Source organism: Trachypithecus francoisi, unplaced genomic scaffold, assembly GCF_009764315.1.
Source record: "Trachypithecus francoisi isolate TF-2019V2 unplaced genomic scaffold, Tfra_2.0 Lachesis_group0, whole genome shotgun sequence".
Lineage (NCBI taxonomy): Eukaryota > Metazoa > Chordata > Mammalia > Primates > Cercopithecidae > Trachypithecus > Trachypithecus francoisi.
This window is the reverse complement of record NW_022681453.1, coordinates 23,677,109-23,704,649: the sequence shown is the minus strand read 5'-3', so window position 1 is coordinate 23,704,649 and position 27,541 is coordinate 23,677,109. Positions and strand designations below refer to the sequence as shown.

The 27,541-nt window shown below is 46.1% G+C and overlaps 1 protein-coding gene across 1 annotated transcript in view; it reads left to right on the top strand.

The window, feature by feature from the left end:
- Positions 1-27,541, top strand: part of ERC2 (ELKS/RAB6-interacting/CAST family member 2) — a 1,005,625-nt gene that overhangs the window by 937,397 nt on the left and 40,687 nt on the right. The gene's annotated exons all lie outside the window — the stretch shown is intronic.

The window sequence follows — 27,541 nt, the reverse complement described above, 5'->3', positions numbered from 1 at the left end:
CAAGAATACAAAGTGCTCCATGTAGGAGCTTGCGTAAAAGAACTGCTCAATAAATATTAGTTATTTTCTAGAAGATTCCAAATATCCCCCGAGGGTCCAAAAAATGGCCCCTGGTGTTATTTAAGCGTAGAATTGCTTCAACTCCTTCTTTCTGTTGCCTACATGGGTGCTCGTGGGAGATGATATTGAGGATTGAGGAAAGCACACCACCAGGAATGGTGTTCCCTCTACCATCAAATTCTCACCCTCAGGTTCCTGTGCCTCTTGCTGGCTGGGCCACAAGCATTTCTCCAGCTGCTGGCCCAGGGACCGAGGTGAACATAAGTGGGTGACAAAGCCTGCCTGGCCCCCAGGCCACTTTCTGGGCTGCTCCTGAAGTGCAGCCAGGATGGAACCATAAAAGGCGACGCTCCCTGGCCGCCGTCTTTGTTTTCCTCGCTAGCTGGAATGCCTCATGATGACAGCCAGCCAGGAAATGCCCTTTACTGTCCCAATGCCACCTCCCTCAGGAACACCGTCCGTCTTGCCTTCCTGGGCTGTACAGACCCTGCGGGTGGCAGGAAGAACTGCACTCCCTGGGTCTGGAGGGAACACCTGAATTTCGGCCCAGGTAGGTGGCCTGGTGTTGACATTTTCTTGTAAGGAAGGACAAGGCTGAAGCAAGAAGGAACAGTATCCAAGAAGTTTTTGTGGACTCTTACATTTAAGGAAAGGCTCATTGAGTCCTCCCTGCAGGTATTAATTGAGCACCTATTGTGTGCGAGGCCCTGTGCTAGTGTTTTAGAATGTGGGTTTTATTCTTAATCAGGTCTGGTGAGGCCATTGAAAAGATGGTTTGTTACTCACAATTCCAAGAGGGGAAGGCACACCACATCACGCAGGGCCACTCAGGAAACACTTCTGAACACTCCACAGAATTCGACTATTCTGTTTGGTCCGAAAGCAGAGGGAGCCTGGGGAAAATGTGGGCAAGAGCCTTTATTGTGGCTTTTGTGGGAAAGGCAAGCAAGGCAGGGTGAGCAGGTTTAGAACTGACTAGCTTGAATAATTTCAGCGGACTCTGGGGTGTAGCTGTTTTCCTCACTGTCTGGTGTTTGGCCCCAGGGTAATTAGGGCAGGGGAATAATGGTCTGGAGTGTGAGAGCCCTAGAAGAGCCCCAGAAGGAAGGAGGTGGTTGGGGTTGGGGCTTTGGATTGATTGGTTTGCATATAAAAGGTGAGCTCCAAGTCAAGTGTTTACTATCTGTAGGAATTAGCTAGCCCTGGGAGAGGCAGTGTCCTCCAGGTCCCTAAGACCCCAAATGTCACAGCATCAGAATAAAAAGCCACACTTGCTACAGCTAGGCTGTCAGGAGCACAGTTGTGCATAAAACAGACCCGATTCGTGTCCTCATAGAGTTTTCTGTCTAGTAAGGAAGAAGACATTGAATTACTGGTTTTTTGTTTTTGTTTTTGTTTTTGTTTTTGTTTTTGTTTTTGTTTTTGTTTTTGTTTTTGTTTTGACAGAGTCTCGCTCTCTTGCCAGGCTGGAGTGCAATGGCGCAATCTTGGCTCTCTGCAACCTCTAACTCCTGGGTTCAAGCAATTCTCCTGCCTCAGCCTCCTAAGTAACTGGGATTACAGGCATGCGCCACCACACCCAGCTAATTTTTGTATTTTTAGTAGAGACAGAGTTTCCTCATGTTGGCCAGGATGGTCTCTATCTCTTGACCTTGTGATCCTCCTGCCTCGGCTTCCCAAAGTGCTGGGATTACAAGCATGAGCCACTGCGCCCAGCCCACTTCTCATTATTAATGCTGGTCAAAGTGGACTAAACTAAAATGAAAAACTGGAGCCTGTTAAAAGCAAGGAAAACAAAGCAAAACAAAACAAGACTTGTGTAAGGGCAGAGGCCAGAAGTCGGGGAAGGAAAGGGAAGCTCCAAGGTTTTGTAATTTTCCTTGACCACCCTAATCACATCCCAGTATAGGTGGCTTATCTGACCACAGACCATCTGTTCTTTCCCGGGCATGCCAGTGGTGAGTTAGAGAATATCGTCAGAACCCTTTGAACTCCTGGGAGAGATGTCCTGCAGAACAGCCCCATGCATCATCCGGCTGCAGCTCCTCCTGGCCCTCCCTCTGCACTCACCTCATCCCAGACCATTTGGAACCAACCTGGAAATCATTCTCTTGTCAGGTTACTTTGTCACATCAGCGAGCGGAAAACTCCAACCATAGAGATAAGATGTGGACTTCGCCTCTCTTCTGGTCGAACTTCCTATCCTGACCATGCTGTGACTGGGCACCTTTCCAGCGTTCAGCACAGCCTCTCCTGCTGCCTCACCCTGCCTGTGACTGAGCTGGGACCAGAAGTACCAGGACATGAAATTGAGACGGGTGGGAGATTTAAAGCCCCATTAGCTCCTGGGAGAAAAGGAGAGACTCAATGAATATAAGAAATGGGGGGTCAGGCATAGTGACTTACACCTGTAATCCCAGCACTTTGGGAGGCCAAGGCACGCAGATCACTTGAGGTCAAAAGTTCAAGACTAGCCTGGCCAACATGGTGAAATCCCATCTCTACTGAAAATACAAAAAATTAGCCAGGCATGGTGGGGCACACCTGTAATCTAGTTACTTGGGAGGCTGAGGCAGGAGAAATTGCTTGAACCCGGGAGGCGGAGGTTGCAGTGAACTGAGATCACGACACTGCGCTCCAGCCTGGGTAATATACTCCGTCTCAAAAAAAAAAAAAAAATAGAAATGAAGTCATCTTAGAAGTAGAAATTTATTGACTGTGTTTCTTTCTATCCCCAAACTTTGGACACCACAAAATGATCATCAAGCCCAATTAATTATATGTCATGTCATTTTTCAAAAAGATGAGTAGTGAAATGTTTTTAAATTCTTGACTTAATTGAAATCAGTGTTCATATGACTTGCCAAAGTTTAAAAAAATGTGTGTGACGGGCTGAACATTTTAGCTTAAGAGGAGTTTCAGGCACATCAAACGCAAAAACATTGAAAACCATTCGTCTAATTTAATTGTCAAGTCGTGCCAAAAATGCTAACATGATATCTTTGAAGAGTAACTGGTACAAAGAATATCCTCAAAGAGAGATATTTCCACACGTCTGGCTCTTATCTTGCCCTCGTTAAATTTTTTTCCTCCCCATTGGCAGAGCAGTGCATGCCTCTTCCCTGCCCCTTCCGCACAGGGACCCAACTGGTTCTGCAGATTTTTCAGCCACTGAACTTAAACATGCCATCCGAATGGAACAGTACAGATTCCTTCTTCAGATTTGACCCAAGATAATCTTGGAGGAGTTTTTTTAATACTTTCTTGCTACCAAATGTGGTCTTCGTGTGTATTTGTTGAATCAGATAGGTTGGGAAGCTGTTGCGTGCTAGGCTTCTGATAGATAAGCATTCTTGCTCCCTGAGGGTGATGAATTCTAGACTTTTGGTGGTGTTTCCTTGAAGTGGGTTCAAAGGTAATGTGTAGCCCCTCCCGCTCAATCACATTACCTGGAAGTTCCTGGAATTGTCCCAAGGGAATGCTTTCATGAGAATGTCATATTTGAGGGAAGGCCTGAAGGAGGTGAGGGAGCGAGTTTTGGTGATACCTAGGGTCAAGGCTTTCCTGGCGGTGGGAACAGCACATGCAAAGCCCCTGAGGTGTGACTGTGCCTAGCACGTGTTCATGACACATGACATGAGTGGAGCGAGCATGGGTAGAGCAGTCAGGGATGCGTCAGAGGAGGAGCAGGTCAGACTGTGTAGGGTCTCATGGGTCACAGTGAAGACTTTGGCTTTTGCTGTTGAGTGAGGAAGGAAGTCATCAGAAGATATTGGCAGATGTTGGTCACGAGCTGACTTCATTTGAATGGGATTTCTCTGGCTATTTCTCTCTGTGAGAATAAACAGGATGGGGCAAAGGCAGGAAAGCTATTGAAGTAATACAGAAAGTAGACGTTTGATGGTTTGGACCAAGGTGATGGCAGTGGAGATGGAAGGAAGCAGTTGGATTTTGGATGGGTTTTCAAGTGAGAGGTAATAGTATTTGCTGAAATATTGGATGTGGAACATGAGGGAAAGAGGAGCCAAAGATGGCTCCAGAGTTTTGGGCTGAGCAGTCTGGAGGCTGCCGCCATCCAGAGTGGGGAAGATTACAGGAAGAGCCAAATGATGATGTTCCGGAGCTTGGGTTTGGACATATTAATTTTGAGATGCCTGCTAACTATTGCTTGCTGGATGACTCCTCCTCTACCTCTTCATCACTCTGAGCTTAGACCACACGGGTCCCCAGCCAAGTTGAACCAGGGCAATGATTTAACTAGCACTGATTCAACCTGTGGGCATCTCGTGCCCACATGCCACTCATCACAATTCAGAGGGCAACCTCCTGGGAGACACTGAGAGAACATGAGATTTCTTTCTCAGTAAGAGTTCACCATTATGAAATGTACTTGGCTAGTGAGGCCTATACACTTGTAATGAGCTGAATATAGATTCAACTGAGCTATAAAATAAAATAATAACTATTTTAATATACAGCATCTCCCTGCCAAGGCAGCTGAAGAGAAGGCTATGAGCAATAAAATTAGTCCAGAGAAAGAAATGAAAAACCACTGAAAACAGCCACCTTCTAAAAGGAAACAGATTAGAAGGGCCCAAAGAGGGAAGCCATCACCAGGAGTGAAACTCACCAGATAGTGATAAAACAGTTATGAGGGAAAAGGCCGGAAGGAAATTTTCCAGGCTGCTGTCTGTTGCTTCACTAATCACTGTGGTGACCTCATCCCTCCCCCTGGCTTCATGGGTGATGACTCTAAAGCCCTGATCAGGGCCCCAGATCCTGCTTCCATCGGCCACTGGGAAATCTCCTTCTCAGTGCCTTCTCACCCTCACTCCAGATGCAGTCCGCCCCCTGAAAAACCTTGGCATCATCCACACCTCTCCCTCCTCTCTCACCTCCTATCAGCCTCACCACTGTCCCTTTCTTACCATCTCACCATTCACCACCCACTCCAGGCCACCATCACCTCCCAGCTGAGTCCTGCTTCCACCCTAGTCTCTATACACTCAGAAGGACCAGTTTTTGAAATGAAAATCAGATCAAGCTCTCCCTTAAAACCCTCCAGTGGAATCTCATTTTATTTGGATGCAATCCAAATGACTTATGAGGCCTTCCAAGTCCCATAAGGTACCTACTCACCTTTCTAACCTTGCCTTATTTCACTTTCCCTTTGCTTAATTGGCCTCCTGTCTGTTCCCCAACATGCTGGCCTCAGGGCCTTTGCACAGGCCTATTGCTCTGCCTGGAGTGCTCACCTCCAGATTGGCCATGATGGTTCAAGCAGTTTCTGCAACTCACAACTCTTCTCACCACTCCATCATTGATTGTTTGCCATCATATAACCCTGACTGGTGGCTTTCATGGCAATAAACCATAGGGAAGGATCTTGTTTACATATTTGTATATTGCCTGCCCTCCCCTCCATATGCAAGTGCTATGAGAATATGCTCTTCTCTTATTTCCCTCTGGATTTCTAGCACTTGGAATATGGTCTGATATACATATATACATTTTAAAAAGGAATTATCGGCTAGGCACAGTGGCTTACGCCTGTAATCTCAACACTTTGGGAGGCTGAGGCAGGCAGATCACTTGATGTCAGGAGTTTGAGACTAGCCTGGTCAGCATGGTGAAACCTTGTCTCTACTAAAAATACAAAACAATTAGCCGGGCATGGTGACATACACCTGTAATCCTAGCTGCTCGGGAGGCTAAGGTGAGAGGATTGCTTGAACCCAGGAGGCAGAGGTTGCAGTGAGCCAAGATTGCACCATTGTACTCCAGCCTGCGTAACAGAGCAACGCTCTGTTGCACGGTGGCTCACGCCTGTAATCCCAGCACTTTGGGAGACTGAGGCGAATGGATCACTCGAGGTCAAGGTCAGGAGTTTAACCTGGCCAACATGATGAAACCTTGTTTCTACAAAAATACAAAACTTAAACAGGGGTGGTGGCACAGACTTGTAATCTCAGCTACTCGGGAGGCTGAGGTAGGAGAATCCCTTAAAATCAGGAGGCAGAGGTTGCAGTGAGTGGAGATTGCACCATTGCACTCCAACCTGTCCACCCTGGGCAACAGAGCAAGACTCTATCATAAATAAATAATAAATAAATAAATAAATAAATAGAATTACCAGAATAGTATCAGCAAGCATTCATTGAATAATTACTTTGCACCAGGCCTGATACATGCAGGCTATTTGCCTACTTTGTTCCTTGCACATCAAACAGTACCTGGCACATAGTACGTGTGTAAAAACATTTTTCATGGTGAATGAATGAACAGATTTAATTCTTCATGTACCTATGCAATCGCAGATAGGACATTATGGGTTTGCTCAAAGTCAAAGTAAGTGGTGAAGCCAGGATTTGAATCCATGCTGTCAGGACTGAGCAGATGCTCTTGATACACCACAGGAAGTTCAATGAGTGGACATCATAGAGTGAAAGTCAAGCTACTCCATCCAGAGCCAGAGCACTCAGTGGCCAGGACTTTTCCCCCAAGCTGAGAGTTCACTCGCCTCCTTGCTGGATGCAGCAATTTCATTTGAGATATAAGGAAGAAGAAATTTGGAATTTGAGAGAAGTATAGTTTTGGATTTGAAACTTAGCAGCGCGGCCGGGCGCGGTGGCTCAAGCCTGTAATCCCAGCACTTTGGGAGGCTGAGACGGGCGGATCACGAGGTCAGGAGATCGAGACCATCCTGGCTAACATGGTGAAACCCCGTCTCTACTAAAAATACAAAAAACTAGCCGGGCGAGGTGGCGGGCGCCTGTAGTCACAACTACTTGGGAGGCTGAGTCAGGAGAATGGCGTGAACCCGGGAGGTGGAGCTTGCAGTGAGCCGAGATTGCGCCACTGCACTCCAGCCTGGGCGACAGAGCGAGACTCCGCCTCAAAAAAAAAAAAAAAAAAAGAAACTTAGCAGCAAAAGACTTTTGACTTGCCCTGATTTCAGTGGCTATTGAATGTGCCTGTGCAGACAGAGTATTTACATCCATCTCAGTGCAGCCTGCAGTTCAGAGTCTGAAATCAAATGATTATTTCTGAAAGTATTTTATTTTAAAAGCCTTTGAGTGACAAATGATTTAGCAAGTTTTCAACACGATGTTTCATGTGGTTTTGGTTGCCAAAGAGTGACTTACGGCCAAGCCTGGGCACTCCAACCCAAGTGAGCCTACATGGATCTAGGCAGTCACATCGTTTTTATGATGTTTAATAAAGTTTAGCAATTTTTTTTTTCTGAGTGGTTTATGATAGTCCTGATGGCAGCATCACAGCAGGCTGGGAAGGAATACCATGCTCATATATTAGAGGGAAATGCAGAGGTGGAACGTGGATTCACTGAGCCCTCTAGACCAGTGCACGGCAAAGGGCAGAAAGAGCACACTCTGCCTGTGGCCTGGGCCTCTCTCCTCTCTTCCCAGCAGGCTTGGCCACTATGTTCTTAACTTAGAGGTGGGTTAAAGCTTTTTTGAATACAGCTATTATTATGAAATACCTATTTTGTTCAACATCCATTTGCTTCTAATATTTATGTTGGATATTTTATATACATCACTTATTCATTCCTTAAACAACTATTTTAGTTAGAATTAGGTTTGGCTTTGCATGACAGAAATTCTAAAATAATTGTGAAACTTCTTTTTGTCTTCTATGATATAAATCTGGTGGGAGGCAGTCCATGTCTGGGTCATGGGTGTCACGATGTCATCAGGGTCCCAGGTGCCTTTAGCCTGCTGCTCTTCCATCCTAGAGAAAGGGGTCAGCAAACTATGGCCTGCAGCCCACCGCCTGAGTTTATAAGTGAAGTGTTATTGGAACACAGCCACACTCGTTCGTTTACATATTATGCACGGTTGCTTTCGTATTCCAGCAGCAGAGTTCAGTACTGCCATGGAGAACATATGGCCAGCAAAGCCAGAAATCCTTACTGGCTGACCCTTTATGGAAAACATTTGCTGATCCCTGTCCTAGGACATGGATTCTGCCTTCTAAATCAAAATGGTTGCTCACAAGCGCCAGCCTTAGTGGCTGTATTTTGGCCACAGGAATGGGGATGGGTCAAAGAAGGGGGTTCTTTCTATGGATACTTCTTAGAAACTATTTGCAGTCCCTCTGCTTATATTTCATCAGTCAGAATTTAGACAAATGGCTCTACAGAGCTGTGACAGAGCCTGGGAAATGTAGCCATTGTTCTAATAGCTGTGTGTCCATCTGAAAGTAACAAACTAACAAAGAAGAACAGTGTACCGTAAGTGGAGTGGACAGCTGGCAGTGGCTCTGTCACAATAATCCTGTAACGTGAGTATTATTCCCATATTACAGTCAGGGAAGCTCAATCTCAAGCATTTAAACAACTTATGATAAACCACACCTCAGTTTCACAACTGGTTAACATATGGGTGGAAAAAGGCCGCTTAGAATACGGGGACTAGAGGATATCAGGGAAGCATGAATATTTTGCAATCTCTTTTTAATAATTTTCCATGGTATGAAATACTCTAACTAGACTTCCAAGTTTATATCCCCCAAGCTTTTTCATTTCCCCTAGACTTTATTTACCTTCCTCTCTAGCAGAATGGTGCCTTCCTGGTTCCAAATAACAACACATCTCTCCATCTTCAAAACATCAGGCAGACATCCACCCCATTGCTCAGCAGGGAGATCCTATAGGATGAGATCTGTATCATCCTGATCTTGGAGTCACCAGACATTGTGCCTTAGAACAGAATAGATGCTTAGCAAACCATTACCGAACTGAACACAAATTAGATTGCGAATTCCTTTGAAGTAAGAACTGTGTCATCCTCCTCCTTTATCCAACTTCTCTTATGGTCTTGATCACGCTGCAAATATTGTGGGTAACTGTATCAGTGAAAATTAGTTCAGTTCCAAGTGGCAGAAGCCCAGCTCAAAACTGAACAAAGCTGAAAAGAATATTTATTGGCTAATGTTACTGAGGAGCCCAGGCAGGAGTGGCTCTGTTGGCAGGCACAGTTGGTTCTCAGATCTCTCTGCCTCTGTCTCTGTCTCTGTCTGTCTCTCTATCTCTCCATCTCTCCCACCCCTATTGCATTCATCTCTCTTCTTTGCTTCTCTCTGCATGTTGTACTTATTCCCTTCTTCTACAGGAAGCTCCTTTTGTATGGCTGGGGGAAAGGTAGAAATTTCTCCACGTTCCATGACCCTTTCTGCTTAGGATTCTGAAGGGATCCTCTGTCACTGTCTCTGTCTCTCTCCCTCAGTGTTCTCTTATCAGATCTCATGGAAGACACAGATGGAGCACTTACCCAACCTTGAACCCATCACTGTGACCAGGGGTTGAGTAATCAGATTGGCTAAGTCCCAGTCAGTAGCCCATCCTGGGACTGGGAAGAAGTAAGTTAGCTCCTCCATGCTCGTGACAAAGTGAAGAGGGTCCAGGTACCAGATATATAAGAGCAATTGATTATTGCAGATATTGTCCTTGAAGTAAAAAAAAAAAAAAGGGAAAGACACTCAGGATGCATTCTCACCAATTCTTCAGCAAAATTCTCCCAGAGGAGCAGAATTCTTATGGCCACGCAGAAGGAAACAGTCCACCTTACTGCTAAGAAATGATTATTATTTATTTTTAAACACTAATGAAGATTTTAGAAGCTCAGCCTTCCTTCCAAACAAACAGCACCTTCATCCTCTTCATATGTGTACAGTCTCTCTAGTATCTGGAGTTGATATTCAGGCCTTTTCCTTGTACATCAGTTACTGTTTATTTGGGATTCATGCGTTTCTTTGACCTTCTGTGCAAGGTTGATGGATGGGTTTTTAAGCATCTTTAAATGAATTACAATATATGCCAAGCTTATATTTTTGTAATATTTCTGCCAAACTGGACTACAGTGGATGGCTTATTTCCACATTCCTTTGGAATGTGCATGTTCATAAAATTTTACGCCTGTCAGTTGGCAATTTGCCAACATTCATTTGCTATCGTATCATGATCATTTTTTTTAAAACAACAAAAAAATTTAAACACAGGTATTAGCATGGACAGAAATGTCTTCCAATAGCATCTCATTTTGGATGTCTTAGCTGGAGAAAGATGAGCTCCATAAAGGATAGTGCAGCTGGAAAGAAATGAAAAAAAGGGGGGAGGATGAGAGCACAATTGGGCTGGCTGAGTTTGGTGTTCTTTGGTGTTGCACAGACTCTCAGGCCACCAACCTGGGAAGTTGTTTTCTTTGCAAGCAGAGTATGCAAAACACTTGGACTTTTCTTGAGTCTTGGCATCCCAGACTCAATTAAGCTGTACTTACTTCTTCTATTAGCTGAGATACTCAGTTTCCAGTGACAAACACTCAACTCAAATTAGCTTAATTAAAAAAGAAGGCAGTGGGCCAGGCACCGTGGCTCATGCCTGTAATCCCAGCACTTTGGGAGGCCTAGGCAGAAGGATCACCTGAGATCAGGAGTTCAAGACCAGCCTGGCCAACATGGAGAAACCATGTCTCCACTAAAAATACAAAAAATTAGCCAGGTATGGTGGCGGGCACCTGTAATCCCAGCTACTTGGGAGGCTGAGGCAGGAGAATCGCTTGAACCCAGGGGAGTGGAGGTTGCAGTGAGCAGGGATCACACCATTGCACTCCAGCCTGGGAAACAAGAGCGAAACTCCATCTCAAAAAGGAAAAAGAAGGCAGCAGGAGAATTTTTCAGCTTAAAGAACTAGAAAATCCAAGGGCCTATTGCCTTGAGGTATAGCTCAATGCAGCAGCCCAGGTGATGCTATCAAGATGCTGTTTTTTCTTCATCACTTGGCTTTCCACTCCTTTAGGTGAGATTCATTCTTAAACTGGCTTTTACACCGAGGTGGCAGGATGGCTTCTGTCAACTCCAGGCTAGCATTCTACAATTCCAGAAAGAGATGGCCACTTTTCTGGTGGTTCCAGTGAAAATTCAGCACAGACTCTTATTGGGCTGGCTTAGGTTCTGTGCCCATTCATGGCTTAACAATACGGCATGGACAAGGGGATGCTGCAGTTTAATTGACCAGGTCTCCTCACATGCTCCCACTCAGATGGGTCATGGACTGAGAGTAGACCTCGGATAGTTTCCCAGAGGAAATTGGGAGTGCTATTATTAAAAGAAGGGAGGATGGATACAGTGCAAGAAAAAAGGCGAGTAGCCCACCATGCCAACCCTTCTGAAAGGGGCAGTGGGGTAAATAGATACACAAAATGCCACATTCATTCCCCATCAAAATTAGGGGCAGAGAATTTAGGGATGAGGATTCTAGAAGGACCTTACAAATTGTGAAGACTGGTGATGTGCAAGCATGTTTTAGCTTTCAGTTTCAAATTAAGTTCTGACGAATGCCCATGAATGCCTTTGAGTGAAATGAAGCTAGAAGACTTGGAGCCCAGTTTGCCAAGCCCTCTTAACCACCCTCTGACCCACAGAAATGCACTCACAGCCTTTGAGGGGCTTCTGTGGGCTTTCAGAAAGTAGATGTGAAAACCTCTGAGCTTGTCCAAAGCCATAATGGACACATGGAAAAAATGAAAAACCAGGGAAGTAAAGAAATTTGTTTAAGGTCATATAGTTTGTCATCTTCCATGGTGATAGAAATTCCAAGATATCTGATTTCTAGCCCAAAGTTTTTCTTCTTGCTCTTAATTTTTTTTTTTTTTTTTTTTTTTAAGAAAAGCAGCAGTAGTTTGGTGATCTTCTACTATGACTATGCTGACATCATCTAAAGCTTCTGCCTGAACTGGTAAAGCCATGTTTGTCTTTGGCTATCGATATACTGATGAGCCAGCCTTTCAGGTTTCCCAAGCCATGAAGAGGAGGTGTTGTGGGCCCTCCCTGACAAGCCCCGAGTCTTGTTGGGAGAAGAGGTTCCGTGTACTCACTAAAGGAATATTAGGGGCTTACTGGGCCAACAATCTGCCAAGAGAGTGACCTAAATACTCTGCCACCACAATGGGTTTCTTATCATTTCGTTTCCCTTTGATCAGATTTCTAACCTAGGTTGGTAAGATATTTGGTTAAATGATAGATTTTTTTCATTCTTCACTGATATGTATCCAGTTGCCTCTTATTGTATAACAAATGCCCCCAAAACTTGGTGGCTTAAACAACCATTTTCTTACATATCAGAATTCTGTGGGTCAGGAATTCCATCAGCACTAAGCTGGGAAGTTTGGCTCCACGTGGATGTGGAGTGTGGTCCCTCAGCCATACTCAGCTGGTGGCTGTCCTCGGCTGGAGCACCCAAGATGGCGGTAGTCACATGCCAAGGGCCTTGGTGGGGTCAGCTGCAGGCTGGGCACTGCTGGGCCTCTCTTCTCCATGTACTCTCAAAGCCTCTCCTATGGTTTCTCTCTGGGTGGTACAGTTTCTTACATGGCAGCTTAGGGCTCCAGAAGACCAGGGTGCACAGGACAGACCCCTATAACAATTATCAGGCTTGAAATGTCAATAGCACTACAGTTGAGAAACCTTGCTCCAACCTGACATTCTAAGATCATTTCTTGAGCAAGAAATAGCCTTATACTAAGGGCAGAGGTCAGCAAAATGTGACCTGTGAGCCAATGTCAGCTCACTGCCTGTTTTTTTAAGTAAAGTTGTATTGGAACACAGCCACACCTATTCACTGACCTATGGCTGCTCTTGAGATATAGTGGCAGAGCTGAGTAGTCAAGGTCTACAGGGTTCTTCACCGCCATGCTTTCCTCTGGCCCAAGAAGCAAGGGGCTGCTGAGGGTTTGCCTGGAGCTAAGAAGGGCCTGGTACTGCACTACTCCAGAGAAGCACCTTGTCTCAGGGCTAAAGTTCCTTCAGCAGCACATCCAAGATAACGGCTCCTTGCTCCCACCTTGCTCCAAGGGTAGGGATGGATGAGATAATGTCTGAGCAGCCCCTGTGGGCTCCTTCAAGATAGCATGGCCATCCGTACGCTGTGGGGTGGCTCTCTGTTTCCCCAGAAACTGATGATTCAGCATGAAATATGGTCTTGCCTGGGGAGAAGCTGAAACAGGCCAAAGCCCAAGGTCAAGCCCTCCCTAGAAAGGAAGGATTAAAAAGAAATTAATCTCTCTTGTTCTCTCTTTGTTCACATCTCCAGTGGAGAGAGGCCAAAGGCAAGGAGGACATTGATGGATAGACTGAGGGTGTTGTCCTCTGAGGCCGCTCCATGGGGAGTTTTACAGGGATCTAGGTTGCATCCCTGACAGTCTAGCCCTGCACAGTGCCCAGGCCCCATCCATTGGGAACTTCCAGCCTTACTTCATGGGCCAGGTCTCTTGGGGACACATGTGTTGTCTGATGTCACTAATTTGATTTGTAGCATGCTGGAAACCAACAACTTAACTGCTAAACAGATAGCTATTGAGACCTAAAATGAGGTAGAGAGGTAGGAACCCTGAGGTTGTGAGTTCTGGATTTTATAGGCGCCTGGAGCTATGGCTTCCGTCCCACCCTAGAAGGGTGTGGGCCTTAGGTGTATGCACACACTACTTTTCATCACTTTGGGTGCTTTCTTCTCAGAACTACACTCCACGGATGCTTCCTGAAATCAGAACCTCTGAGTTGGAGAACCATTGCTTTCTTGGAAGGAGGAAAAATGTGGAAATTTTCAGAAGGCTGAGGAGTCAGGGAGAAAGGCATCTCTGTGGTTCAGGCCCATAGAGAGATGCTGGACTGGTTTAAGGGCGCATGAAAAAGGGAAGACCGGTTAAAAGGTCTTGCCCTGCTCCAGGGAAAACCAATACCCAGTTGGAGCCACATGCCTTGGTAAATCCCAAGGTGAGGGCTCCAGTATCTATGTCTCCTGCTCTCTCAGCCTACCCGTCTGCATCTCCAGACCTTGCTGCAGGACTAACATGTTTTGCAAAGTGAAATACTAATGCCTCCTTGCAAACCGTGCCCACTTTTGGTCATTTGCATCTGAGCCCTCCTTCCTGGAGGATCACAGAATAATGATGGATCAAAAGTTTGACACGGAAACCACTGTTTACCCCTAGATCTATAACATAGTCTATACTTGGGAGATCTAGCTTGGATCTCAGAGGAGAATTTGACCCATTATGAGGCACATATTAAAAACATACCCCAAAGATGTAAACTCTCAGAAAACAGCATTGCAGCAAAGCATAGTATTATTTAAAATCTGGGCCAAAGGTCACACTCACAGAAACCTCTCTGTAACTGCTAGGGATACTAGAAAAGGAATTATAGTCATTCGATGCACATCAGACAAACTTCTGTTAACTTCAGAGCATTGCATCTGGTTGGCTGGCCACATTTACTCCAGCCTCATGTCCGTTTTTCAGGAAATGAACTGCTAAAGAGGAATTCAGTGGTGGGAGCATCTTCTGGAACCTGTTTTCTTCATCTTTGAAACCACAGATGTTTGCAACTTTTGAGATCTTGCTCCTTGGTTATTTACAGTGACATTTTGAGGTCAGAGTTTCTGTAAATATAAGAATATTTGGGACCTTATTTTCCCCCTTCTGGGTTCTTTTATTCATACCTGCATTTCTGAAATATTTTTAAGCCATCTATTGTGTGCCAGGCAGGGTACTAAGTGCTAGAGGTGGGCAAAACCAGACATTGTTCTACCTATTAATAGTAGGGCATTGGCCGGGCGCGGTGGCTCAAGCCTGTAATCCCAGCACTTTGGGAGGCCGAGACGGGTGGATCACGAGGTCAGGAGATCGAGACCATCCTGGCTAACACGGTGAAATCCCATCTCTTCTAAAAAATACAAAAAACTAGCCGGGCGAGGTGGCAGGCACCTGTAGTCCCAGCTACTCGGGAGGCTGAGGCAGGAGGATGGCGTAAACCCGGGAGGTGGAGCTTGCAGTGAGCTGAGATCCGTCCATTGCACTCCAGCCTGGGCGACAGAGCGAGACTCTGTCTCAAAAAACAAAAATAGTAGGGCATTTAGTCAATTGGCAAAGACAGATGTTAATCAAAGAATCACATGAATGCATTAACTCGCAACTGTGACTAGGCAAAGAGGCAGGACGAGTTGCTCTGAAATCATATGATGATAGCTCATGTTCATTTAGTGTTATCTGCCAACACTATTGCCCCTATCAAGCCCCTCCGTTAATTAGCCAATATTACAGATAAGCAAACAGAGGCACAGATAGGTCCTAAAACTAGTAAGCGCTGGAGCCAGAATTCAAACTCAGGCATTCTGACTCTGGAACCTTTGTCTTTAACTCCTGTACTGGGAGGCCTTAAGCCCTACAGGAACATCAGCAAAGGCTTCTATGATGAAGTGGCACCTGAGTTATGATTTGAAAGATAAGTGGAAGTTGCTTAGGTAAAAAGCTGGTGTTCCAGACAGAGAGAACCACATGTGCAAAGGTCCTGTGGCTGGAAGCCATAGGGAATGCAGAAAGCAGAAGGGGCCGTGGAGTGAGAAGAGGTCGGCAGGGATCAGACCATGTAAGGTTTTGACTGGAATGCTGTTCGCAATGTTTTCCCAGATGGATTTTTGCCCATGTGGCATGGCTTTATGCTGGAAGCAGCCTTTGGAGAGTGCTAACTGAGCTGTTTACCTTTTAGGGGTAGTAGATCTCACATGGCAACTTCTTAATACATAAAGGATTCCCCCAAGGGGTGGCCAGGAGAAGCAAAAGCTGGAATCCTTTACAGGCTGATATCTGTTGTAGAAACCCCTTCCCTCAGCAACCCAAGATGGCAGGACTTCAGCCAGAATGGCTGCAGGATAGAGACAAAGACCTTAGAGGTTCCCTGAAAGGAAGAGAGGGCCCTGGCCAGGACCCTGCAGCATTCCCAATGTCTGCCCTTTGTTTCCCCTGGTGCTTGTCTGTCAACACGATGTCTGCCATTCTAGAACATGTCTCTCTCACCTTTGCTCACACTGTCCCCTCCACTAGGGGGGCCATCTGCCACTTTCCACCCCAAATTCTGCTTGTCAAATTCCAGCTCTCTTCAAAGCCGTGCTACAAGCCATCTCCATGAATCCTTTTCCTGGCCTTTAGCCAGAAGAAGGGTCTCACTCCTTATGTGTCAGCAGAACTTTTTATTCCCTGCTCACAGCATTTGTCATATTTTTTCTTTATATTACAGTCACTCAAACTCATGTCTCATCTCTCCTAAAAGATTGTAAACTCTAGGTCTATGTGTGTGTCTGGTATCCCATAGTGAACAGAGCACAGTGCCAGGCGTGTAGTTGACGTGCAGTAAATAATTGTTTGATCTTACTCATAGCCTTTGCCTCTTCTCTATCCCCTATTCAGCTCTTCCCTTTTCAACTCTTTCATTTGCAAGTGAAAGAAAAACCAGCTCAAAATCACTTAAGCAAATGAGAGGATTTACTGGCTTGTGGAATTAGAAGATTGAGACCCACCTTCATGCATGGTGGCTCCCAGGGGCCCAGATGATGTGGTCAGGAGCTATTTGTCTCCACCCTTAGCCTCTCCTCTCCTGCATGTGTTGGTTACCTCCTCAGGTTCTGCTGGTAGCAAATGGCTGCCAGCCATCATCCTTCCAGATTCAGATCCACAGGCAAAGAGCAGGTGCCTTTTCTGCAGTAGTTCAGCAAAACTCTCAGCTCATCTCACTGGATTCGATTGAGTCACTGCGGGCCAGAGAGTGTGATGCTGTGATTGGCCAAGTTGAGTCATATGCTCTACGTCTGGAGCTTACCGGGGTGGTGGGAGCTTCTGGACAGAAAGTGGAGGAGGTGGGAACTTGGTCTGTCTTCCTGGAAGTAAGGTGAATGGAGGCTGTGGAGCAAAACCCTGTGCCTAGCAGGCAGTATTGTGACTCCATGTGGGGCACTGAGAGGCTGTAGCTCTTTGCTTTTGAAAGGCTGCTGTTGACATTGTTAGAGTGGAAATATCCATGCAGTGAGAGAAAGGGTACTCCGGCCTAGATTTTAGGTCCTAAACTTCTTCCCCCAAAGACTAGCAAAGGAAATCCCTGATTTTTAAAGCTGGATGAAGAGTTAGGAAATACAGTCATGTGAGTCCCGCAGGCTTTTTCCCTGCTGTGTCCTTCTCAGCCAAAATGAAATGTCTGTCTCCAAGGGAGGACTTCCATCCTCTGATTAAGGAGGCAGAGCTTCCTCCTGTCCTGGGAGTTTCCACAGCCCAGTGTACTTTTCACTGTGATGATCTCTGGGTGCTATGAGCTCAGTCATGGGGCTTTGGGGATAGGCATTTAAGGTTCCTCAAGTCCCTGGGTACAGTCACTTTGGTATTATTGAATGGGCTGCTCTTTCCTGCTGAAATCTTGCCTCAGTGACTCGTTTTCTGAATGAGCAGCGCAGGATTTCAGCAACTCCACAGGTACAGAGGGCGCTGGAAAAGCTACCTGGAGACACTCTAGAGCTGAGCACAGATTGCTGATTAATCTGCTTCTTGCCCGGCCCATCAGCTTCATGAAGGCAGGGGCCTTGCAGGTTCACTCACCATCACACTAAAGGCTTCATCTCACTTAATTGTCACAGTGATTTTTCTTTTTTTTTTTTTTTTTTGAGACGGAGTCTCACTCTGTTGCCCAGGCTGGAGTGCAGTGGTGGGATCTCAGCTCACTGCAAGCTCCACCTCCCAGGTTCAGGCCATTCTCCTGCCTCAGCCTCCGGAGTAGCTGGAACTACAGGCACCCAGCACCACGCCTGGCTAATTGTTTTGTATTTTTAGTAGAGATGGGATTTCATCGTGTTAGCCAGGATGGTCTTGATCTCTTGACCTCATGATCCACCCGCCTCGGCCTCCCAAAGTGCTGGGATTACAGGCGTGAGCCACTGCCCCCGGCCACTGTCACAATGATTCTTGAAGAACCCAAGGCAGAAAGTTTAACTATTTTGTCCACATCACCCCAGTGGTAAGAGGTTGATCCAACCAAGTTGTGTGACTCTACAACTTCTGCTTTTAACCATTTTGCTGGGCAGCCTAATTTATTTCTGAGACATCTGTGACCCTCCCCCTAACATGCAGGCAGCCCTGGTACCCATTTCTCTTTCTGGAAGACGCTCCGGGGAATTAACTCTGGTGTCATTTGAGAGTTGGCCATGATGAGGAGATGCTGTTTCCTCACCCAGGTCTTGCTCAGGACTTAGGTTCACTTGCAGGCCTGTTGCCTTTCTCAGTTTGGAGCTCAGATGTGCTCAAGCTGGGGCTGATAGGGTTTCTCCACCGGTCAAGACAACGAAAATGCATTTCTGGCATGGTTTGAATTAAACGAGAATTGCCCGTTTTTCATAAACATTTACAGTAGTTGTGGATGCAGAGTTGAAAGGTTTAGGGTTTTGGTGTTTAATTAGAAACAAATGCCCTTTATAGTCCCTTTAGCAAGGGCAGCATGTCTCAAATTATTAGGATTATTCCTCTTATTTGTGCCTGCATTTTGATTTTGTTTCCACTGCTCTCGGTGCTGACTTCTCCAAGGTGGCTGGGCGTGGTGCTGGGAAATGGGATCCTCAGAATTGCTGGTGAAGTTTCTGACTGAGAGCCAGGGCTCTGGGCCGGCTTTGGGCCCCACCTCACAGGCAGCCCAAGGCCCTCTCCTTCCTTTCCAGAGGCTGGGGTAAGCGGAAAGCTTAGCGGGCAGAGCAGCTGCATCCTCTCTTGGGGCTTGGGAAGAGAGATATTTGCCAGCCTTGAGAACCCAGGTGCTCTGAGATGAGGCTGACGGTGCCCCTAGGCTGAGCCCTAACTCTTGGTTTAAAACAAAGGCAGCCTGCAGCACGGGGAAGGGGGTAGGGGGTGGGGGACGCATGCATGGGAACCCAGCCCCCTGGAAAGCAGCAGAGAGGACTCTGAACCATGCAGTTTGCAAATGTCTTTGTTTTGTCATTAAGGAAGGTTTTGAAGCTGTTTCTGCAGAAGAGGAAAAGACCATTCACAGCAGCCTGAGACCATCCACACCTCAGGAGAGGGTATCATCCATTTGGTGTCTCCTAAAAACAGGCCTGTGTCTCTTGTCAGAGTTCCTAAGAGTCCAGCTTCAGCCTGGCTACTCGCTCCTTCAGGTCCCCTCTGCACCTCTGTCTTGAAAGCAACAGACGAAATAGAAGGATGGAAAATGCCTGAAAGGCCTTCCTACTTGTTAAGGACGTCATCAGCTCTGATAAAGCAGTATCCTTGAATATTTGGTGACGAAGAGGCCATCTTTGGCCTCAAAGAGGTTTTTTCATAAACAAAGAAGTTTACAGGCAGAAAAGTCTTTTAAAGCCGTTTCAGATTATGAGTCTCACTTTACAGATGGAACAAATGAGGCCCAGGAAAGGGAAAGCGCTTGCTTCATGGATGGTAAGATAGTCCAGGTCGTCTGCCCCTCGAACACCGCATTCTACCTCAGTATATGCAACAAATTATGCAGAGATTTGTATTCTTTCCTCTCAGATGTATTTAGATACTTCATAAAAGGCATTCAGTTTTCCCTAGTTAAGCCTAGGCAGGATTACATTATTTCCTCCATAAAACAGTTCTGAAGGCACTATTCCATAATTCACTTGGAAAATTTGGAAATTTTAGTAAAATTTAAAGAAGAAACTAAAAGTCACTCATATTCCCACATCCTAAAGTCAATTCTATTACTATTAACATAGTCATTGTTTCCAATTGGCTTTTTTTGCTTAGAAAATTAGACTTTGAATGATGCCGACGCTTGTCTGTGAGGTTTAAGCCTCAGTGCTGCCATTTCTTAACTGTGAGCCCGGGCCAGTTCCTTAACCCCACGATACCTCCATGTTCTCATGGGGCTCTTATGAGGGTTAAATAAAATTATTAATGTGGGGTGTTCAGCATAGTGCCGGTGCATTTTAATAACGTGCTATTGTTATCATCATAAGAAAAACAGAAAAATCTGGACCTGACGTGGTGGCTCACGCCTGTAATCTCAGCACTTTCGGAGGCCGAGGCAGGTAGATCACAAGATCAGAAGTTCAAGACCAACATGGCCAATATGTTGAAACCCTGTCTGTACTAAAAATACAAAAGTTAGCTGGGCATGGTGGTGTGTGCCTGTAGTAGTCCCAGCTACTCAGGAGGCTGAGGCAGGAGAATCGCTTGAACCTGGGAGGTGGAGGTTAAAGTGAGCCGAGATTGTGCCACTGCACTTACCCTGGGTGACAGAGCAAGACTGCATCTCAAAAAAAAAAAAAAAAAAAATCTGGAAGCCCCACATAGTTAACAACACAGAAATTATTAAGTTAGAAGACCCAAACAAAATGAGAGTAATGTAGAAGAATGATTACCAATTACTCAACAACTCAAGAAAAGAACTAATTCGGTGGGTTGGGTTTTAACCCTAGTTCCTTAAATCCATTGGGACAATTTTTAAAAATATATGTATATATTTTTAAGGAGAAGACGATTAGAAAGCAACAGAAAATGAGTCCCTATATCTTCTCCCTAGAGGAGAACTCCATTTAAATGTTCTTAAAGCAACAGAAATTCTAGGAATGCTAGTATGAAATTGTAAGATATATATGCCAACAGGGCATTTTCAGGGCTTTCTTTCTTTTCTCCTTTTTTTTTTTTTTTTTCCTTTTTTCCAAATTCTCTGGATGGGGTTAGTTACACCCAGCTGTTTTAATAGAACAAAGTCATATAATGAACTTTTTCACATAAAGTGCATTTTTTCCATGATTTGCTCACTGTACCTTGTTTATGCAGCTTGTAAATATGGTAGATTAAATAGGTTTCTTTTTTTGGTGTGCAAAAGTCCAGACGCCTCAAAGCCAGGGAGGAAGAATGAAAGGGAGGAAGAAGGGAAGAAAGAAGGAGGAGAAAGCAATAAATGGATGGGGAACAGGCGGGTACAACATGAAAATAAAAGCAATGTACGGCCATGGAAAAACAGAGAGTGCTTTACTGGAGTGGAAAGTGCAAATCCTGTTCCCTGCCCCCACCCCCACCCCTGGCCAAGGTCAAGTTATAAACAGACGTGGCTGGGGCATAGAGGAAACTTCTTTCTGACACTTTGGAAATTGTCTCACAAATCAGACCTCACCTTTTGGGGGTGCTGATTGGGCCTGCACATCAGGAAGCCTCCTCTCTGACACTCTGAGAGGCCAGGTTTCTCAGAGTTGAGGACCGAGCTAGCTCTTGGAGGTACAGGGTTCTCTGGGCATGGCTTGCAGTTGGATAGCTTGACTTATAAAGTAGGTTGGGATAGACCGATATACAGCCTGGGGTATGTTTCAAAACACTTCACCAACAGAAAAAAAGAAAAGAAAAAAGGGGGCCAGCTGGAACAAATGTAGCAACTTCATTGATAATGGGTAAATCTGAGTGATGGGTATATAGAAGTTGTGATGTTTAATTTTATGTGTCAACTTGGCTGGGCTACAGTGTCCAGATAGTTGGTCAAATGTTACTCTGGACGTTTCTGTGAAGGTATTTTTTTTTTTTTTTGGATGAGTTTAGCATTTAAATTGGAGGACTTTGAGTAAAGCTGATTACCCTCCACAATGTGCTGGACTTCATCCAATCAGTTGAGGCCTTCATTGAACAAGACTAAGGAGGAACCCTGCCAGTGGACTGCCTTTGAATCTAAATGCTTCCCTGGGTCTTTAGCCTGCCAACCTACCCCATCAGATTTTGGAATTACCTCCAAATATGTGAGCCAATTTCTTTTTTTTTTTTTTTTTGAGACGGAGTCTCACTCTATCTCCAAGACTGGAGTGCAGTGGCACCGTGTTAGCTCACTGCAACCTCCGTCTTCTGGGTTCAAGCAATTCTCCTTCTTCAGCCTCCCAAGTAGCTGGGATTATAGGCGCCCACCACCACGCCTGGCTAGTTTTTATATTTTTAGTAGAGACAGAGTTTTACCATGTTGGCCAGGCTGGTCTCGAACTCCTGACCTCAGGTGATCCACCTGCCTCTGCCTCCCAAAGTGCTGGGATTACAGGTGTGAGCCACCATGCCCAGCGGCCAATTTCTTAAAATAAATCTCTCTCTCTCTGTATATATCTGTATCTATATCTATATATAGATATAGATATGTGTGTGTATATGTATATATATGTGTGTATGTATGTGTGTGTGTGTATATATCTATATATACACACATATACTATTGGTTCTGTTTCTCTGGAGAACCATGACTAACACAGAGGCTCATCATGTTATTTCTTAAATTGTATCTGTTTGAAAATTTGGGCCAGGCGCAGTGGCTCACGCCTGTAATTCCAGCACTTTGGGAGCCCAAGGCGGGCGGATCACGAGGTCAGCAGATCGAGACCATCCTGACTAACACAGTGAAACCCTGCCTCTACTAAAAATACAAAAAATTAGCCGGGCGTGGTGGCGGGCACCTGTAGTCCCAGCTACTTGGGAGGCTGAGGCAGGAGAATGGTGTGAACCCAGGAAGCGGAGCTTGCAGTCAGCCCAGATCTGTAGTCAAATCTTCCCCCATCTCTTACTAGCTGTGTGACCTGGGGCAAGCCACTGACCTTCTCAGACTCTCAGTCTTCTCTCCATCACCTGCAACAAGGAACAATTCATAATATCCATTGTTATGAATCCATATTATGAATAACAGTTCATAATATCTCATTGGGTTTGGAGAGAATTACATGAGATAGATGTTATCTAATTCACGTATTTATTTATGCGTTGATTCAACAAATAGTTACTGCACATCATCCCTGGTGCTGGAGTTGTGACATTGAATACAGAGGGCTAATTGCCCTGCCCTCAAGCAGCTTACATTTCAGTGAAAGAGATGGAACTAAGTGAGATAATCACACTCCCAAACATATAATCATAAATGGGAATAAGGACTTTGAAGGAAAGGACCATGATTTTATGAGAGATGAATATGACCAAGAATGGAGGCTTCAGGGAGGGCTTCCTGGAGGCAGTGACACTTGAGCTGAGGGGAAACAGGTGGTGCAAAGGCCTTGAAGAGGGAGGGAAGGAGGTGAGTATTACAGCAAGAAGGTTCAGGAGACAGGCAGGGAGCATGAGCCCAGGGAAGGTTGCAAAGGGCAAAGGTGCACAGGACGAGGCTAGGCCAGGTGGGAAGTCCTGTCAAAGAGTATGGTCCAGACAATGTGCAGTAAGAAGCCACAGAGAAGTGTCCTATTAACATAGCATTTCCTCTCTCTCTCTTTCTCTCTCCCTCTCTCTCTCTCTCTCTCTCTCCCTCTCTCTCTCTCTCGTGTGTGTGTGTGTGTGTGTGTGTGTGTGTGTGTCTGTGAGAGAGAGAGAGAGAGAGGTGGTGGTGACCAGGAGCAGCTGCTGTTGCTGCTTTTACCATCCTCACTACCAAAATCATGTAATAGATGCTTCAGCTGCTGCAGAGCTTGCTGAGGACAGGGCCCTATGCATTAAGCCTATATTTAGAAAGTGCATCTTTTGCAAGCAGGCAGCCACCCAGAGAGGACTGCCAGCAGACAGCAGTCTAGGCCACAGGGCTTTCATCTTGTGCCACGTACTTTCTCTGGCGCCTTGACCCAAGGTGAGGCGTGAGCCTCAGTTTCCTCATCTGGAATAGAATAATACCTGATAGAACAGCCTTGCAGAGCAGCTGTGAGTTTATTGATATCAGAGCCCATGAATGTGGAAAGGCTTTGAAAACGTACAAAAGCACAGAGGGGGAACAAAAAAGGTAAGGCGGCATTTGCTCCGCATCTGGTTTCCATATTGTCTCAGGCATTTTGTGTTGGGAGAGCTGCCTGGGAGACGGCTGCTTAGTTCCAGGTTTAGGCCTCAGGGTCCCCAGTGGTGAAGAGAAGAATTTTTGGATAATGAGAATAACCAGGACATGGTACTCTACCCTTCATAGAGGCCTTTTGCAAGAGAGGCCTCATTTCATTCTCACAGGCTACTGGTGGAACCATAGGACAGGTATTGCAAACACCCTTTCATAGACAGATCAGATGCTCGAGATGATAGGTTCTTTGAGTAAGTGGTGAATCCAGGACTCTAACTCCTGTCTTATGCAGCCAAATTCAGTTCTCTGTTTAATACACACTCTTTTTCTATAATAAATAAGTATGGATCATGGAGTTTTAAAACTGGAGTTACTTTAGAGATCAACAGATGCATTTTGTTTGACCTGCATAGCACAGTAGTCTTACACGTCTGATTTTGTTGCCAAGATGTAGGAATTTGGTAGTTCACATAAAAATCTAGGTTTGGGGTTTCTCTTTTAAGAAATGGAGGAGGCCACTGGAGATCTCCATTTCTGAAAAACAACATCGGCTGGAGGGAGAGGTGGTGACTGTGTCTTTAGCTGACCCAGGAACTCTCCAATTTGCCACCATTCCTTCTACTCCCACGAAGCCTGGCTGGTACCCAAGTAAACCGTGCACATTTGGGACCCGTCATCTAAGCCACTCATGTTATAAAAGTAGAAAAGCTGAGTTCCAGAGAAGCCAAGTGGCCCAGCGAAGGACACCCAGCTTTTGATTGTCAGAACTGGAGTAGACAGAGAATTTGGATGCCTTCTCTCCAGCCCAGCCCTTGGCCACGCTCAGTTCCTTGCTGACACACGTATGTCAGGCTCACAAGAAAGGTGTCTATGTGGCTGGGGGTTTTTCCTGCCCTTGTTTTCTAGCCCAGATGATAGGGACTTAAGTGATAGCAAGTGTGGCACATGGGGCAATGAATGGGCAGATTGAGAGTGACTGTGTAGACACATTTAGAGGAGAAAAGGCCATGTCTCATTTGCAAAAAACCCAGATCAAGCCACACTATGTACATCTCCTGTAACAACTGACTAAATAGTCAATTAGTAGAGTAATTCCAAAATGATTTATTAAAATTTAATCTGAAAGGAGAAAAATGACTGTATCTCTGGGAGACAAGCACTAGGTCCTTTTCAAACAGCTGCTATGGAGGGCATTGCCCATGTGGCATGTTTTGGGAGTACTAGATCTCACCCATAGGCATTCACATCAGCTGGTAACCCCTGGAATGTGGGGGCCACAGGTCACTTCAGCCTGGCATTCAGCACATGCATCTAAAATCCTTGTGATTTTTATCTGGAGGAGGCCTCCTGTTGTCTGTGAAACTGGCCACCAGCTGCTTCCCCAGCCCCTATTGTGGACCACCCGGATCCTCATCAGGTATCTTCCACCCCGGGCTAGACCTGACAACCTAAAGAAGGCCCCCTGGCCCTGTCTCATGGGGGTCCTCTGGAGCAGAAGGAGGTCTGGATGGGGACCCAGGAAAACTGCTTGTGTCCCCAGCTCTGCTCCAACTACTCCAGCTCTGCTGTCTGCTGCTTCCCTTCTTTGGACCTCAAGTGTTTGTTGAGGGGCTTATAAAACACCTTCAGCAGCAAAATTCTTTCATTTGACAATTCCTTCAGAGAGGATGAGGAACCCAAGCTTCATTCCCTATATTTGCAGCACTGAGGGTTCCTGAGCCCCCACCTCTCCTCCTCCCTAATAGAAACTGCACTAGCTTTTTATTTCTCCCCTGGTCTCTCAGACTTCCTGGGGACTGAGCAAAGCTCTCCTATGGCTGGGGGTTTTGTGTGCTACCCCACGGAGGAAGCGTTCATCTTCATTATTCTAAAGAGGAGCTGCCGGAGCAACAATGAGACATTTTATGAGAAAGAAGACCTTAAACTGGTTTTCATTAAATGTGGCTTGATGGAGGCGCACCGGAAACGTCCATTGGAGCAATGGCAGCCTTTCAAAGCCCCCCTGCAGAAACGATAAGCTATAAAAACAAATGGCCCAGCAACAGAACAAAAAACAAGGCTCCGGGAACATTTGCTGGGCTGCAAACATGGCCCGCTGGGCCCTACCCCGCCTCCCAGAGGCTGAACCATCCAGACCTGGCCAATCTAGAGGATGAAAGGAGCCAGGGGTGCTTCCCCACCCTAGGAGATTCAGTGGTGGTGGGCCGGGTTGGGGCAAGTCGAGGACATTCCTGGGCATCAGCAGAGTGCCAAGACAGCAGCTCACATGCGCCGTGTGCCAGGCACTGTAAGAAGCCATTTACATGCATCCCCTGCTGTCTTGCTAACGCCCCTACAGAGACATGCTATTACCATTCTCATTTTGCGGCCAGCAAAGGAAAGAAAGGGAGGCTCAGAGATGTTGAGAAGTTGTCCCAAAGTCCCAGGGCTGAGTGGGAAAAATGGGACGTAAACTCTGTTCCAAAGAAAGTGCCCCAAACCACCTGCGACTCCGCCTCCTATGAGGAAATGGTTATGGACTTGAACTGAGCTTCAGACCTCATGAGAGAGAGCCTTGACAATAAATCATCGAGCCCAAACTCCTTGTTTCCCTCATAAGTTGTAAGTGGCTGGGTTAGGGGTGGGGAGGAGACAGCTCTCAGGTACCAGAGACGCCTGGGATTGCACACATCTTCCTTCCTCACTCCTTACTGGCTGTCTGTGCATAGACAGTTCCCTACCCTCACTGAGGCTCAGTTTTCTCATCCATGAAATGGGAGGAGCCTCAACACCTAGTTTTGATTAGTGTCACTATGATGGTGAAATAAGATTCATTCAACACACATTATTGGACAGCTTCTAGTGCCTGGCACTGTGCTTGGCCTTGGAGATGTAGCAGTGAACGAAACAGACCAAAATCCCTGCCCTTACAGGACCTGGATTCTAATGTGGAGATGGACAGTGAATATGATAGACAAGGAAACGAGGCTGCATGTCAGAAAATGATGTCAGTCACTTGAAGAAAAATGAATCCCAGAGAAGGGGTGGGGCTGCAACATGGAACAGAGTTAATAGGGTGCTTAGGGAGGGTCTCACTGGGAAATGATTTAAAACAAAGTCTTGCCAGGGCTGAGGGCACAGTGCTCCTGGAGGAGGGCATAGGAAAGGCAAAGGCCTGGAAGTGGGAGCCAGCCTGGTCTGTGAAGGACCAGCAGGGAGGCCAGACGGAATGAAGAGACCCAGGAAGTACTGAACAGAGCCCCTGCCTCCTGGGTAGCTGCTGTCACCGTTATTCTTCTTTTCATTGTCTTAACCACAGAGCCAGATGTCCGGACTCTCCTCCCCAGTCTGAAGCTTTTCCTAGCTTATCCCGTACCACATAGGTCGGGATGATGCTGTCTGGCTCCTGGCCACTGGGTCCTCACTTTCTGCTCTCCCTTCCATCCATGTATTCATTTCTCACAGCATTACCGAGTAACCCTGTGTGTGCTCAGGGGCCCTAAGAAAGGCACCAAAAACAGGGTGATGAGACCCAAGACCCCCAAATGGGACTCTCTAGCTCCCCTGCTCCTTGGGTTCCTTTAGCAGCGGAGGCTTCCGGCTGTCCAGCCCAGCCATGCTCTGAACCACACCCAAGAACTCAGGCTTCTCACAACCCTGGCAGGAGGACCCAGCCCAGTGAGTACCCCCTGGCACAGCAGCTATGAGCACAGCTGGCCATCCTCTCTTTGCCTCTTGTAGCTCTCCTCCTGTCCTGTTCTTTGCAGTGTTTGTGTACTCTGTTTGCTCCACATGACATACACAGAAACTCTTGCCTGGAGGACAGAGGTTTGATGAGTGCTTCTTGGAGTGTCACCAATGGAAGCAGATT